This window comes from Erpetoichthys calabaricus (assembly GCF_900747795.2).
Source record: "Erpetoichthys calabaricus chromosome 1 unlocalized genomic scaffold, fErpCal1.3 SUPER_1_unloc_11, whole genome shotgun sequence".
Taxonomy (NCBI): Eukaryota; Metazoa; Chordata; class Cladistia; order Polypteriformes; family Polypteridae; genus Erpetoichthys; species Erpetoichthys calabaricus.
The window spans coordinates 84,180-98,611 of record NW_026261576.1 but is presented as its reverse complement, the minus strand read 5'-3'; the positions used below and the strand labels follow the sequence as shown (position 1 = coordinate 98,611).

At 41.7% G+C, this 14,432-nt stretch overlaps 1 protein-coding gene across 1 annotated transcript in view; it reads right to left on the bottom strand.

Moving 5' to 3' along the window:
- The window catches only part of LOC114644100 (gastrula zinc finger protein XlCGF49.1-like), a 489,821-nt gene that overhangs the window by 404,631 nt on the left and 70,758 nt on the right, over positions 1-14,432 (bottom strand). The window lies entirely within an intron of this gene.

Genomic DNA, 14,432 nt, shown 5'->3' with positions numbered 1-14,432 from the left:
ACACACACACACAGAGGCAACGCCAGAGAAACACAGAGGCACACACAGGCAGCGCAAGAGAAAGCCGCTCAATCCTTTAAAACTGAAGTTAAAACACAATGAAGGAAGCAGTCTTTAAAAACCAATAAGCCCTGTGCCTCTTTTTCATTAGTGTCTCACCTGCTTCAGGCCCTGCAACAGTCCAGACGCTCTCTCTGCAGCTGACCTTCTCTGTGCCTGACTCCACTACTGTCAGTCGCCTGATTAAAAATGGCCTTTTGAAGGGGAGCTATGGACCCGCTATACCACAGGAACACATTGCCTTAGAGCCTGCTCTCGCTCACTGTAACGTACTGGCTTGCTCTCTCTCTCTCTTCACTCGCTCACACACTACACAGGGGAGAAATGCCCGAAGCAGAGAGACAGAGGGGGTGGGGGCTCGCATGCTGCTGAGAGAGAGAGAGAGAGAGAGGGGGGGGGGCTCGTGTGCTTCTGAGAGATAGAGGGGGAGGGGTCTCGCGTGCTGCTGAGAGAGAGACGGGGGGGCTCGTGTGCTTCTGAGAGATAGAGGGGGAGGGGGCTCGCGTGCTGCTGAGAGAGGGGGGGGGCTGGGGAGGCTTGCGTGCTGCTGAGAGAGAGGGAGAGGGGCTGGGGAGGCTCACGTGCTGCTGAGAGGGAGGGGGGGCTGGGGAGGCTCGCGTGCTGCTGAGAGAGAGAGGGGGGGGCTGGGGGAGGCTCATGTGCTGCTGAGAGAGGGGGGGGCTGGGGAGGCTTGCGTGCTGCTGAGGGAGAGGGGGGGCTGGGGAGGCTTGCATGCTGCTGAGAGGGGGGGCTGGGGAGGCTTGCGTGTTGCTGAGAGAGAGGGAGGGGGGCTGGGGAGGCTCACGTGCTGCTGAGAGGGAGAGGGGGGCTGGGGAGGCTCACGTGCTCCAGAGAGAGGGGGAGGGGCTCGTGTGCTGCTGAGAGAGAGAGAGAGAGGGGGCTGGGAAGGCTCACATGCTGCAGAGAGAGGGGGGCTGGGGAGGCTCGTGTGCTGCTGAGAGAGAGAGGGGGCTGGGGAGGCTCGCGTGCTGCTGAGAGAGAGAGCCTGCGCATGCACTGCACATGCCATGCAGCTGAGCAGGGAGCCTGGGTGTTTATGTCAGTGTTATTCAATGTTTTTACTATTACACTGTGCATTCTATGGTGTAATAATTAACTATATTTGTGCTTAAAAATCTTTAAAAAAAAATATTTACATACAGTTCGTATGGTCTGGAATGGATTAATTGTATTTGCATGCAATCCTATGGGGGAAATTGCTTCGGTTCACGACCAAATCGGTTTACGATCAGAGGTTTGGAACGAATTATGGTTGTGAACCGAGGTTCCACTGTATATTGAGTCTAGAAAACATGATCAGCAAGTCTTTGATAGGCTGCAACAAAATGATGAAAGAATGGGCACATTTTTTTCTCATAAGCTGGGTGGGTGTTAGTTAGTTAATTAGTTACTCGAAGGATTTCAAGATTTAATATGCACAAGCGGTAACACTGCAAAAGCAGCCCAAACCAGAAAAGACTGCTGGGAAAAAGTGGCTGACAAATTAAACGCGTGTGCATTATACTTACTGAAAGTGGCGTTACGGATTTTGCAAATGTTCATTTTTTCCCTCTGCTTAAAAAACATTAAAAAAGCGGCGTGATTATGCGGCGTATACTACGCCGCGGGTTGGTATGCAGCGTGTAAAACAGTTTGTCGCGGATAATTTGCCTTTTACTTTAACACGAAGACAATTTCCTGTTAGATTTGCCTTTGCGATGACAATTGATAAGGCACAGGGCCAAACTTTCAAAAAGATGTGCATGTATCTGCCAAAACCAGTTTTCAGTCACGGACAGTTGTATGTTGCTCTCTCCAGAGTTCCATCTTTCATTCACTTACTGGTATGCCTGCAGGAACACGTGCAGCGAGCGAGCGACACACACACGCGTACAGGCGCGGGAGAGAGAGAGCGCTGGACGCATAAGAATAATAATACTTCATTACATTGATATACCGGTGTTTTCAGTATTCAAAGCGCTATCCACACAGGGAGAAACCGGGAAGCGAACCCAAAATCTTCCACAGTCTCCTTACTGCAAAACAGCAGCACTACCACTGCGCTACAAGGCAGTTAAAGAATGCACCGGCCTCGATTTTGTTTTCACTTCTGTTTACAGCGATCGGATCGTAGCGTGGATTGTTGCAATGTTACTTTTCTTGGTGGCTTATTACATTACGGATGTTTCACATGTTAATTTTTTTCCCTGTGCTTAAAAGACATTAAAAAAGTGTTTCTCAACTGTGACTCCGGAACAACTCAGTACGCAAGCTATATTAAGCGTCAACAACGAAGACTCGCTACACCTTAATGAACAAGTGCTGACACTTATCCCTACCGACGAAGTAACTTTCACCAGCGTGGCCTCCATCGTCACAGACGATCCCGCTTTCAGTCACGGACAATTGTATGTTGCTCTCTCCAGAGGTCCATCTTTTCATTCACTCACAGTGGTATCCACAAACCCACCCCATTTGGACAACTGTGTCGTTCAGCAAGTGTTCACCCATCAATACATAATTATGCGGCGTATGTTACGCCACGGGTTGGCTAGTATTATATATTTTGCTATTTTAATATAACAAAAAATAAAAAAACAAACCTTGACAAAAAAAGAACAAACAGCTTCTCGCCAATGCTTATTAAATAATAAATCAAATCAATTACTAATAATTATAAACACAAACTATTAATACAAATAAATAGAATAAAATTAGAAAAGGCTTGCAGAGAGCAGACTTACCTGCACAGCAGTGGTTCTCAATCTGTGTGGTGAGCCCCCCTAGTGGGGCGCGAAGTAACAAAAAGGGGGGTGTGAAGATGTGAAAAAAGAAAACAAGAATCAAAAATATGAGAAATACATCTATTGAAACCAAAACAAATTAACTTAAACTACATTCTGATACTAGAAATATAAATATAGAGTTATATAAATGTCGATAAAAGTTAAGTAGGTATAATAAAATATGCATCTGTGATATATCATTAATTTAAAAAGAGCAAATTGGTATTAGTGGGCTCATTAAAAAAAAAAAAAAACATTAGGGGGGGCGCAATTAAAACTGTTATGAAAACTCGGATCGCAAATTCTTAAAGGTTGAGAGACGCTGCTGTATAGCATCCACCAATGCCTGCGGGTACCTGCCGTCTGTGGGGAGTCACATTAATTAGCATCCGTACTCCAAATATGACACTAAGTTTACACAAACAATTGCTTTTGGGAAAATTCATAACTGAAAAATACAAAACAAATTAAAAGACAATACACTTTGCTCCACATATTGCAGTACTGGATGTGGCCGACAATTCTAACAAATAGGAATCTTCTGGGCCACAAAAGAATTCAGACTGGGTGCCACCTCCAGAAGTGGGCTTTGTTAGAGAAGATCTACACCGGGGGCTGTCTACCCTTTGTCATGGCGTACCACCCCAAAAAATGTAAATGTTCTGAAATACCTGCATTTTATTTTGGTGTTAAATTGTTATGTTAAACTAAAGGTGGAATTTCTTTTTTCACCCAGACAATGTTCTTTCCGAGAGCTTTTCTAAGGTACTAGTAATGTTCACCTGTCAAAGACTTGTGTTAGAGTGAATTTCAAAAGGATTTGATATGTTAGGACTGATAGGCACTGGCAGTGTGTCACCATGAGGAGGTCACTTCAGCTGTCTGTGCTAATACTGGAAAAGCAAAAGAAATGCCAGCAATTGTGTCTCAAATGTTGTAAGTCTCCTCAGCGTCAGTAAATATTATTATTATTATTAATGTTATTGTCAAAAAGTTTAGTTAAGTTACACCTTTTGACCAGAAGGGGTTTCCTGTTCCCGAGAGACTTTGCATTCCACTATCCTGGTTTACCTACAGTGTGCTTACTTTATTGTTGTATATTATTTGTTGCTTTGAATAAATTACAATCACCTGTCTGTCATCTCCCATCATCTGACGGTGACTCCTGCACTCGGCTTTCTGTTGGCCAAACCCTGTGAATTAGCACATTTTCCAGAGGTCCATGAAACCCCTCTTTTACGTGGTCCTTTGAGCCGAAAGCTAAACCGACCAACCCGAGAGCAAAATGGCCAAGGCAGTGTGTGTGGAGGAGCCTAACCTCATCTCTAGTGCACTGGACATCGATGTAGAAGAGAACATCTGAGCTGTCATCTCCACATTCAGCCAAACCCCAACTCACACACTGCAGACCACCCATCTGTGGGCGCCGCTACGGCCTTTCAGACAACGGGCTCAGTGCACTAAGCTTGAAGTGCTCGGCCGAGGCTGCTGAGAGACGAGGATTCCATCTCACCGTTTGGACTGGGATGTGAGATCCTGTCCTTCCAGAGGTAACGTGTTGTCCATCACGAGCTCCAAGCAAAGCGCAGATAGCAAACTGAGAAATGCAGTGAAGTAACCGATCAGTTAAATCACACCATGGCAGTAACACATGCAGTGTGCGTTCAGCTTTATTACGACTCTTTGTTTTTCACCATTGAGACAAGTGAAGAAAAGAAACGCGCTGAACTGGAGGAGATTAGGATTTTGTAAGTAATGAGCAACGTAATGAATTTAATTTAAGTGACGTTTCCCAGCACTGGTCGCTTGTGAACTTTTGTTTTTGTATCTGAGATATCATCACTTAAACAACTGGTGGAAATAAACTGAAGTCTGCTTAAGCAACTGGCTAAATAAATAGGCAGAAATGCAATAATGTTTTATTTTTCATCATCATATCATTTTAAAGACAGAATTATTAACATAACCAATCAAAGTTCCAACTAATTTGCATTGTTGTGTGGCTCAAAAGTATTAATTAATTAATCCTACTTTGAGCCATTCACTAATTAGTGTTGTACTGTTTGTTCATTTGTTTCTGTTACACAAAACTGTTCAATAAAGAAACCGAAATAATTTGATACACAGAGGCAACTGATTATTAAAACTGTTTTGTATTAGAAAGTAATCCCTGAGTTATTTCTGCTTTAAAGAAAAATATTAATTTGGTAGAAGGAAATATGACAAATTGCAATTAATGCAAAGTGACTTTCGATTACAAATTTGAACTGAGAAATAAATTGCAATTGAATTTTTAATCAGGTGTCCTCATGCAAACACATAATTTAGAGCCATTACAAATGATGAAAATCATAATAATTGTGTAAAATATAAGTCTGCGCTGGGGGGGGGGGGGTAAATAAGTAATCTTCCGAACTGCAGCACAACAGATAAATCATCGATGTAAATAGAATTATTGAAAGACTAAGCTTTTGTCATTTCTGTATTCTTAAACCATCTTCAGTTCCACAATCCCCCGCAGTCACTGTCACATTTAACGTTCCCTGCTCCTCACCTGTCGTGTCACCCAAAGCATCAACACTCAGTTTCATTCAAGGCTTCACTGTCCTTCCTTTCATAAACATAAAATAACACACACATTCCCTCTACATACGTGTCCAATAATAATAGTAAACTGGCAGGAACGAGAAAAAGCACAAGATGGGAATATTCCTGACAAGAGCCTGGGCATCAGGGTGAGGATGTGCCTTGTCACCCATTACGTGAGCTCGTCTGCCACCCTTCAGTTTCACTGGCACATGTTACACTGGGGGGCAAATGCAATGGAGAATACCGACAATGTACACCTTCAGAAGTGGAATAAATCGACTGTATAAGTAGAACATTTCAGATAAACGATGAATTCTGTTAATCATAAAAATGCAACATAACTATTATATGTGTTGTTACTTTTTATTTATTCTCACCAAACATTACATATCTACATGGGAAATGAACATAGGTAATATGTTTATAATCATTCTCACTAAAATACACTGTCAAAATATATTAATGAGCAAACTGAGACACATTGGCCTTTAGGAAATATCAAAAAGCGTGTGCGCTGTCATTTAGGACAGAATGCATTGTTAACGTCACGCACTCTCTACTGACGCGATGTCACGAAAACAAAGAAACTGCACAGTCCATGCAAACTCATATCCTCCTTGGTTTTTGATCTTATGATTAATTGTTAATATCAAATAAATAAACTCATTTTAAGAAGATGACAAGTCTGCTATAGTCAATTCAATTAACGCTCCTTTTAAAAAGTTTGCTTATACAGAATAAAAAACAGAATCTCAATGATACGGGACTCGCGAGTAGTAACTAATAATATATGACACTGAGAAATTATAATTTCTAACAACGGGAACAAGTAAAAACTACAACTTCCTAAAACAGACACTGTAAATGTAGGCATTTCAATAAATAATTTAGGAGACTTGTGTGTGCATTTCAATATCAATTTAAGAACTACGCAGGCTACCTGTTGTACTATAAACGCTACCTCAAGCAGCACTGCAGTCGTTTAAAATTTATGAAAGCATTGGAATTAAAAGCTTTTAAAAACAACATAATATTTCAATTAATTATCAAAATTGAAATCTGTTTTTTTTCTTCACCACTCTATACTGTCATTTGTATTAAATGAGTTTGAATTGTGGAATTGCGACGGCGAATTTAGAACTCATGGAGGGTGAGGATCAAATGCGCTCTCTCCTGTCGCTCTAAATGTAAATGCTGATGAGATATGAAACGTAACCAGTAGTCAATGTGCACGCTGGCTGCCAGTCGAATAGTGAATAAGCTGCTCTTTGGGTTCATATATTTGTAAATCTGACGGACTCTAAAGGAGTCAGTGCCTCACCAGCCATGAACCTCACCGCACGTCACTGATCAGGAGGACAATCACGGAATGCGAATGACCAGGAGCAGCGCTAAGTGTCCCGACTTTTAAAACATTAAATATTGGCTTTCGGAGAACACACCGAACACGTCTATGATGCTCTCTGGCGACTGTCACCCCTAGGACTGCCCAGTCCTCTCTTTCTCTCAAGTTACTCAACGTGTTCATGTCACAAGTACATACCTCTCCGCTTGTTAAATGTTGTCTTCCACCTGACAGACCAGCACGACTCCGATTAACATTCAGTCCCTCACTTAAGAAATCACAGTCTGATTTGAACTGCACATGCGCACCAATATCATGCCGCTACGCCCCAAACTGTAGTGCGCATGTGCACACATTTCCTGGCCGCAGACAGAGACGTCCTTTGTATTGTGAGAGAGAAGCACTTCGATCAGACAGCAGCGTTGCACACGGGACAAAAATATTATTGAGTTATTCATTTAAGGCTCGCTGATATTTTGGTCAGTCCTTCATAAACTTATTTGAATGTCTCCTAAACGTTCTTAGTTTATCAAACTAAACTATTAAGAGAGTGAGAGGTTGGAAGCACCACACAACGAACCGCCTGGATTGGGACCCGAGTGTAGCGGCTGACACCTCAGCACCACACTGGACACTGTGTGAGGTTTTATATGGTGGCTGGAGAGCCAATCCTGCCACCAACCCCCAAGTTTTCCCTTCAAGTTGGAGGACCTGCTTGCAGGGCTGGATGCAGATTAACGTCATACCCAAGATGAAGCAATTGTAGGTTAAGGGCCCTGCTCAAGGGTCCAGCAGAGTAGAGTCACTACTGGCATTTAAGGGATTCAAAGGGTTTATTAAAAAATGTTTATCCTGTTGTAAAATGAACCATCATGTAATGTCATGAAACAAATATATTGCATTTTATGAAATGGGTAACTTTAGAACATTAAAACATTTTAAAGTGAAAAGGCCATTCCTACTAACAAAGCTCGCCAATCTTATTCACTTAATTCCTCCAAGATAACATCAAGTCAAGTTCTGAAGTTCCATAAAGTCCTACTCTCCATCACACTATTGGTCACCCATTCCAGATGTTTGTGGTTCTTTGCGTGAAGAAAGATGTCCTAATATTTCTGCGAAATTTACCCTTAGCAAGTTTCCAACTGTGTCCCTGTGATCTTGATTGTCATTTTAAAGTCACAGTCCTGATCCACTGGACTAATTCCCTTCATAATTTTAAATATTTCAGTCATATCTCCCCTTAATCTCCATTTTCTTAAACTGTAAAGGCTCAGCTCTTTTAATCTTTCATCCTAACTCAACCCCTGGAATGAGCCTAGTCTCTCTTCTCTGGACCTTTTCTAGTGCTACTTTGTCTTTTTTGTAGATCAGAGACCACAACTGCACCCAGGACTCCAGATGAGGCCTCACCAGTGTGTTATAAAGCCTGAGCAGATCCTCCTTGGACATGTACTCCACACATCAAGGCGCTATATAACCTGACATCCTGTTAGCCTTCTTAATGGCTTCTCAACACTGTCACTTCAATTTTCAAATCTTCCATTGTGTATTAAACTCTCACATTTTTACTACCTACATGTAATTCTTTACATTTACGTACATTTAGTTTCATCTGCCACAAATCTGCCCAAGCCTGTATGCTGTCCAAGTCCCTCTGTGATGATTCCACAAATTCGAGATTATCTGTCAATTCACCCAGTTTGGTATCATCTGCACCAGCAGCTTGTTACTGTCAAAGCGGAGATGGGCAACCTTAGCCCAAAGAAGGCACTCGGAGTCTCAGGACAGGCAGCAGAATCAAGCTTTATAGTGCAATGCACATACAGACTCAGAGTCAGGTGAACGAGTGCTCAGCAATGGCGCCATCTTACTTTTATTACAGTCCTTATCAAGAGCGTACCTCACTTAGCTCATTTGTCACCTCATCTGACTCCCATCATTCCACTGTCTTGGTCCTGCCTCTGATTGGCTCCACCAATATTTCCCAGCCTAATGAGTGTAGCACTCTGTTCTGTCCATCATGCCCACTTGACAGACCCTCTCACCACCTTACACCCGTCCAGTACCTGCCACCATTATTTCCAGTCCTCAGCTCACATTCACCACATAGAAATGTCTGACCTTGACTTATGAATTATTGGTAGTTTCCAGCCTTCTAAGAAAAAATAAAAATATATACAGTCACAGGCCTTTTTGTGATTTAACCCTTACTATACTAACGTGGACTAGGATACAATGCTTATTTTCATATATGCTCATGATTCTCTTTGAATATATGCAAATCATCAACTTTAAGAATATACTTTTCTAGATTTTCCCTCTTTTTGAGGCCCAATAATTTTTAAAACCCAGAAGGTGAAAAGGGGGAACCAGCTCTCAATCTTCTTTGGGCCTTAAACCCGAGACCACTGTCAGTCTTCACAACCTCTGGTTCACCGTTAACCCCTTGTGGTGACACAGAGGCCAAACATCTCCCCCCTTTCATAGACTAGAGAGGAGTAAAAGACCTCTTACTGGCCAAATCAAAGGAGGTGCACAAGATGTGTCAGTAATACAAGTATACAGTAGGACAAATATAAGTAGAAGTCACACAATGTAACAATAACACAATGGATTACAGGTAACCTAAAAATCAATATAAGACAGTTTAGAGCAGCAGCAGCAGCAGATGATTACAGAATCCAGTGTCCTTTCCAGTCTTGTGCAGATGTCCTCCAATGTGTAATTGTGTGAAATATTTCTATGACCCAGGAACTTTGTGCACCATAGAGGGTCCTCATCCTGGGCAGCGGTTACCAGCACTTCACCCAGGAAGCCTTTAGTTTGCCATCTCCTTACCCAAAATGTCATCGAGGAGAAAATCAACATTTGAAGCTACAGATGCTTGTGGTTCAATAACTTGGATATTCATCTGTTTGACAGCAGATCTGGAAATAAGTGATCTGAAAACTGGCAACAGGCAGCAAAACAAATACAAGACATCCAAGTATAATCAAGAGAATAATGTCTGCTTTTGTTAATAATGCTTTCGTGTGGCCAGGTTGAAATGACATTAATACCAAAATTTGAAATCCATTCCTGCGTTTTCTTTAATTTCTGTCCTAAGAGCTTTACGCTTGGCCATAACTTGTGTAAAAGATCCACCAGTTGCTGTGTTATTAGGTATAAAAGTGCAACAGTCGTCTCCTATCATATGGTGCACTCCTCCTTCTTCTGCCCACAGCCAGTCTAACACCTGCCTATTCTGCCATGTCATGTGACTGGTACCATCCAATTGCTCTCCTAATGCTGATAAGGTGGAGTCAGTACAGTTGATAAATCTCTGCTGATTATAATACAGATAATTAATCCACGCTGTGTTTCTATTAGGCCTAATCCACCCAAATACAGACTCAAGTCCTGATTGAATTTCATCCCTTGCTTTAAACTCATTTAGAAGGCCTCTAGGTTGTCTTATTGTATCTAAGTAAACATTCGGCTCAGGCTCATATGCTCTCGTAACTCGCCTGTCTTAGGGATACCCAACTGTAACCTCCTGGATGGCCATCACCATTGTGCACCTCCCTAGCCAGTCATGTGGGAGAACATCTAGAAATCCATATTATGAACCACATAACCACCATCTGTCTGCCTAAGGTCTGTCCTGCACATTTACTGCTCTCATGACTAAGGAGGCACACGTCAAGTTCCACGTCTTGGTGCAGTTTCCTCCAAATCTCCACACCGGTACCAGACCCTTCCTAGTAAAGCACTTGAACTCCGATTGAGTTATCTTGGTGTGAGAGGGTGGTCTTTGATTTGTGGTTTGCCAAATACCAGAATGTTTACAATCTAGACACGTTAATCCTTCCCTAGAGACGTTTGACCACCCTTGCAGTAGGACACACCAATAAGGACAAGATGTCTCTTTTTCCCTCAGACACTGCTGGCACATCTTTGTAGAATATGGAAATAGGACTACGACTATCGCTGGTTTTGCTTTCACACAACCAACATTCCTCCCTTGCTATCTCCTCAGTTGTCTACATAGCCCATTTATAGCAGTCATGTTTCTGGGCACACTCTCAGTGCCATTCTCATTTTCCTGTTAAGTTGCACTACTTCTCTTGATTCTAGTCCCATAATCATTATCACTTTCCAGTCCAGCTGCCATTTCAGTTTATTGTCCATTGGCCAGTTGCTGCTCTCAAATGTCCCATTGAAAATCTGAGAAGCTAATGGTGGGAAGTCCTCTTGATGCTCCTTCTCCTGGACTTGCTGGGTCACCATCATTCCTGACAGTATCATCAGGGTCATGAGTGCTGCTGCCAGGTACAGCGCCATCACACAAGCTCCTTCTTGTCTCATCATCATCAGGTATAGGTTGTCATTGGGGTGACCCCTCAGATGATTTATTGAGAATTTCGATTAAGGGTCAATATGCTTTCACTGTTGAACACATTTTTTTGTTGAGTTAGATCTAACTCTTGTTTTTTACTAATTTTTGGGTGGTGAATCCAGAAATGACCCAGTTTTTGCTATCACATCCAGTTTTTACGATACAGGGTACCCTACATTTTTGTCAAAAAACATTCACATTTTATATACAATGAAAAAAATAATGAAATAATAACTTGAATGTACTGTTTATTTAAATTTCTTTTCTTCATACAAAGGATTTATTGTTAGTCTATGACATTTTTTTTACAGTAAAACATTTGAAAATGAATCGGGTAAGAGGTTAAGGTAAAAATTTTCACTTATAGCTTTTCTTGGAGTGTTCACTGTTAGGACAATCCCACCGGATGCTCCAACAGTAGTCAGCCATCATATATTCATCCCATCTACCCTGATACCATCCTTCCATGACCTTCAAATCTTGGTGGAATCGTTCACGTTGGTCATCACTGACTGTACCAAGGCTTTCTGGGAAGTTAGAAAGATGGCTATGCAGAAAATGCACTTTGATGCTTATATTGCAACCAAGCATTTTATAGCTCTCCAAGAGGTTCTGGACAATTTCTGTGTAATTATTTGCTCGTGTGTTTCCAAGAAAGTCCTTGACAATGGCTTTGAATGATAACCAAGCATTCTTTTTGACCTCTGACATTGTCCTGATGAGATGTTCATCTTTGATGAGCTGCCGAATCTGTGGACCATCAAACACACTGGCCTTTATTTTTCCAAATGACAGGCTGGGAAATGCCAAAACGAGGTCCTTGAAACAGCCTCCTTCACTTGGCAAAGCTTTAACGAACGGCTTCATCAGACCCAGTTTCATGTGCAGAGGTGGAAATATAATATTCTCTCTATCAACAAGTGGCTCATGTAGAATGTTTGGACCACCTGGTTTTAGGGCAGATCTTGGAGGCCAATTCCTTTCCACCCAATGCCTCTCACAAGCTCTGCTGTCCCACATGCACAGATAGCAGAGATACTCGGTGTATCCGCGTTGCTGACCAAGAGGGAAGCATACCATTTTAAGGTCAACACAGATACCCAATTGTGTTGGTGATATTGCAACAACTCAATGACTCTCTTTATGTCAGCATATTCTTCACAAAGAGAAACTGAATGGCCAATTGGGACTGACCCAAATATATTGCCATTGTGAAGGAGGACACACATTAAGCTCCGCTTTGAGCTATCGATGAATAGTCGCCATTCAGTTGAGTTATAGATTGGAATTCCCAATTCCTCCATTAAACCAGGTATGTTAAGGCAATACACAAAGCCACTGTCAGTTCTAAAGTACTGCAGAAATGCAATTTCTCTGGTTTGAAAGGACGATACCTTTGTTCCTTTTTCAAGTAGTTTTTCTCATGCAGTCTTGATGCTAGGAGTTCTGAAGCCTTCTTTGATAGTCCAAAATCACGTGCCAAATCACTCAACTCATGCTGATCAAATCCCTTATGAACAGAGTCCTCTCCAATTTCAAAATCTTCATCATTGTTGTCACCTAGTTCATCACTATAATCATGTTCTTCAAGAGAGGGTAGTGTAACAAAAACCAGCACTGGGATTTCATCTGAATGAGCTACTGGGCGTATAGCCGATGGTAGACTAGGATACTCTCTGTTACATTTATTTTTCTTGTTATATCCTGAAATTTTTAAAATACAAAAGTAACAGTCACTGAAATGATCTCCTGGCTCTCGCCAAACCATAGGTACACCAAATGGCATCTTATCACGTGTTCCCTTTGTCCACATCTGTAAACCCTCAACACACTGTTTGCACACCTTATGATGAGCCAAAGACTTATCTTGATCACCAAGTTTAACTTTGAAATATGCCAAATAGACTTGCTCTACAAATGTGCTGATATTCGCCCTTTGACTGGGAATGGTGAGACTGGCACAGATATAACAAAATGAATCAGGGTTGGTTAGGCACTTAGGACGAGAAACAGCAGAGCCAGACATGATCTGAAAGAAAGGAAATACGTGTGTAAGTAGAAAAATAGATTTTACATATTTAGTACGTAGAGCAGCGCACAACCTCTGAGCACACTGTCTTGCGTGTAAATGAATATCCTAAACAAATCCACGCTACAGTAATCACACTAATATAAGCGGGAGAGAAAAAACCTGACATAATAGAAGAAAACTAACTACACTTTCAGAATCAGCAGACCTATTTTAGTGTAAATAAGCTTAAAAATTGAAGTCAACAAAAAATGTGTTCAAAATTGTTCCCCAGAGCAGTAAAATTGATAAGTATTCATTTTAGTGCTCTTAACTACGAAGAGCCGAGGCCTGGAGCAGCTTTACAAGGACACCATTAATTTTGTCACAGAGGCCTCTTGCCTGCTTGTCCTTGTCACTTGCCTTGTTTTGAGTTTCTGAGAGTCGAGCTGTGAGCCGAGGTCATCATGATCTCCGAGGAATAAGCAGGCAGATTTTGTTTTGAGAATGCAGGAGCTGAGCTTCTTACTGATAGAAGACGAAACAAACTGCGTGCAGGGCCTTTGTCTGTGTGAGTACAGGGCAGGCTCTCAAGATATCACATAAAATAGATACGCACTTATCTGACATGTAGATTTATTAGAGCACATCAACAGTTTAGGCAATAAAATTAAAATCCAATGTATTATGATGTTAGTTAGTGATGTTAGTTAGCACATAGGGGATTAAGACTTGATTGTTGAAAGTTAGGCACATTTTCATGAACATGTGCTGTGACGTAAGCAGTAGCTTGGCCTCTGTCAGACCACCGGGCAGCAGCGGCGTGCCATGACTTAAGAGCGCTGCTGTCTGTGTTCATGGGATTTAATATTAACACACACGTATATGTTTTATAGTAGCATTTAAGTTTATACGGCAATGTTTCTTTATAAAGCTTAGTGATAATAATAATAAGATATAGTAGCACATATGAGTGAGCTTAAAGAATCAATTGTTAAAGGTTTGTGTTTTTCCTTCTTTCAAGTATGAAGCTCCGTGTCAAGGTCTCTGCAGCTTGGTCTTCATCAGTGAAGCTGTGCGCTGCCATTCACTGGCACAGTCGCCTATTATGTTAGCCTTACAGGGCATTAGTGTAACAAGCAATCATTTACTGAATTATTTATTAAGTAGTCCAGTTTTCATATTTGGGTCCTTCTGATCCCAACTTAATTGTTAATCATTGAATTGTTACAAATTGATTAACTGAAAGGCCATCGATCTTTA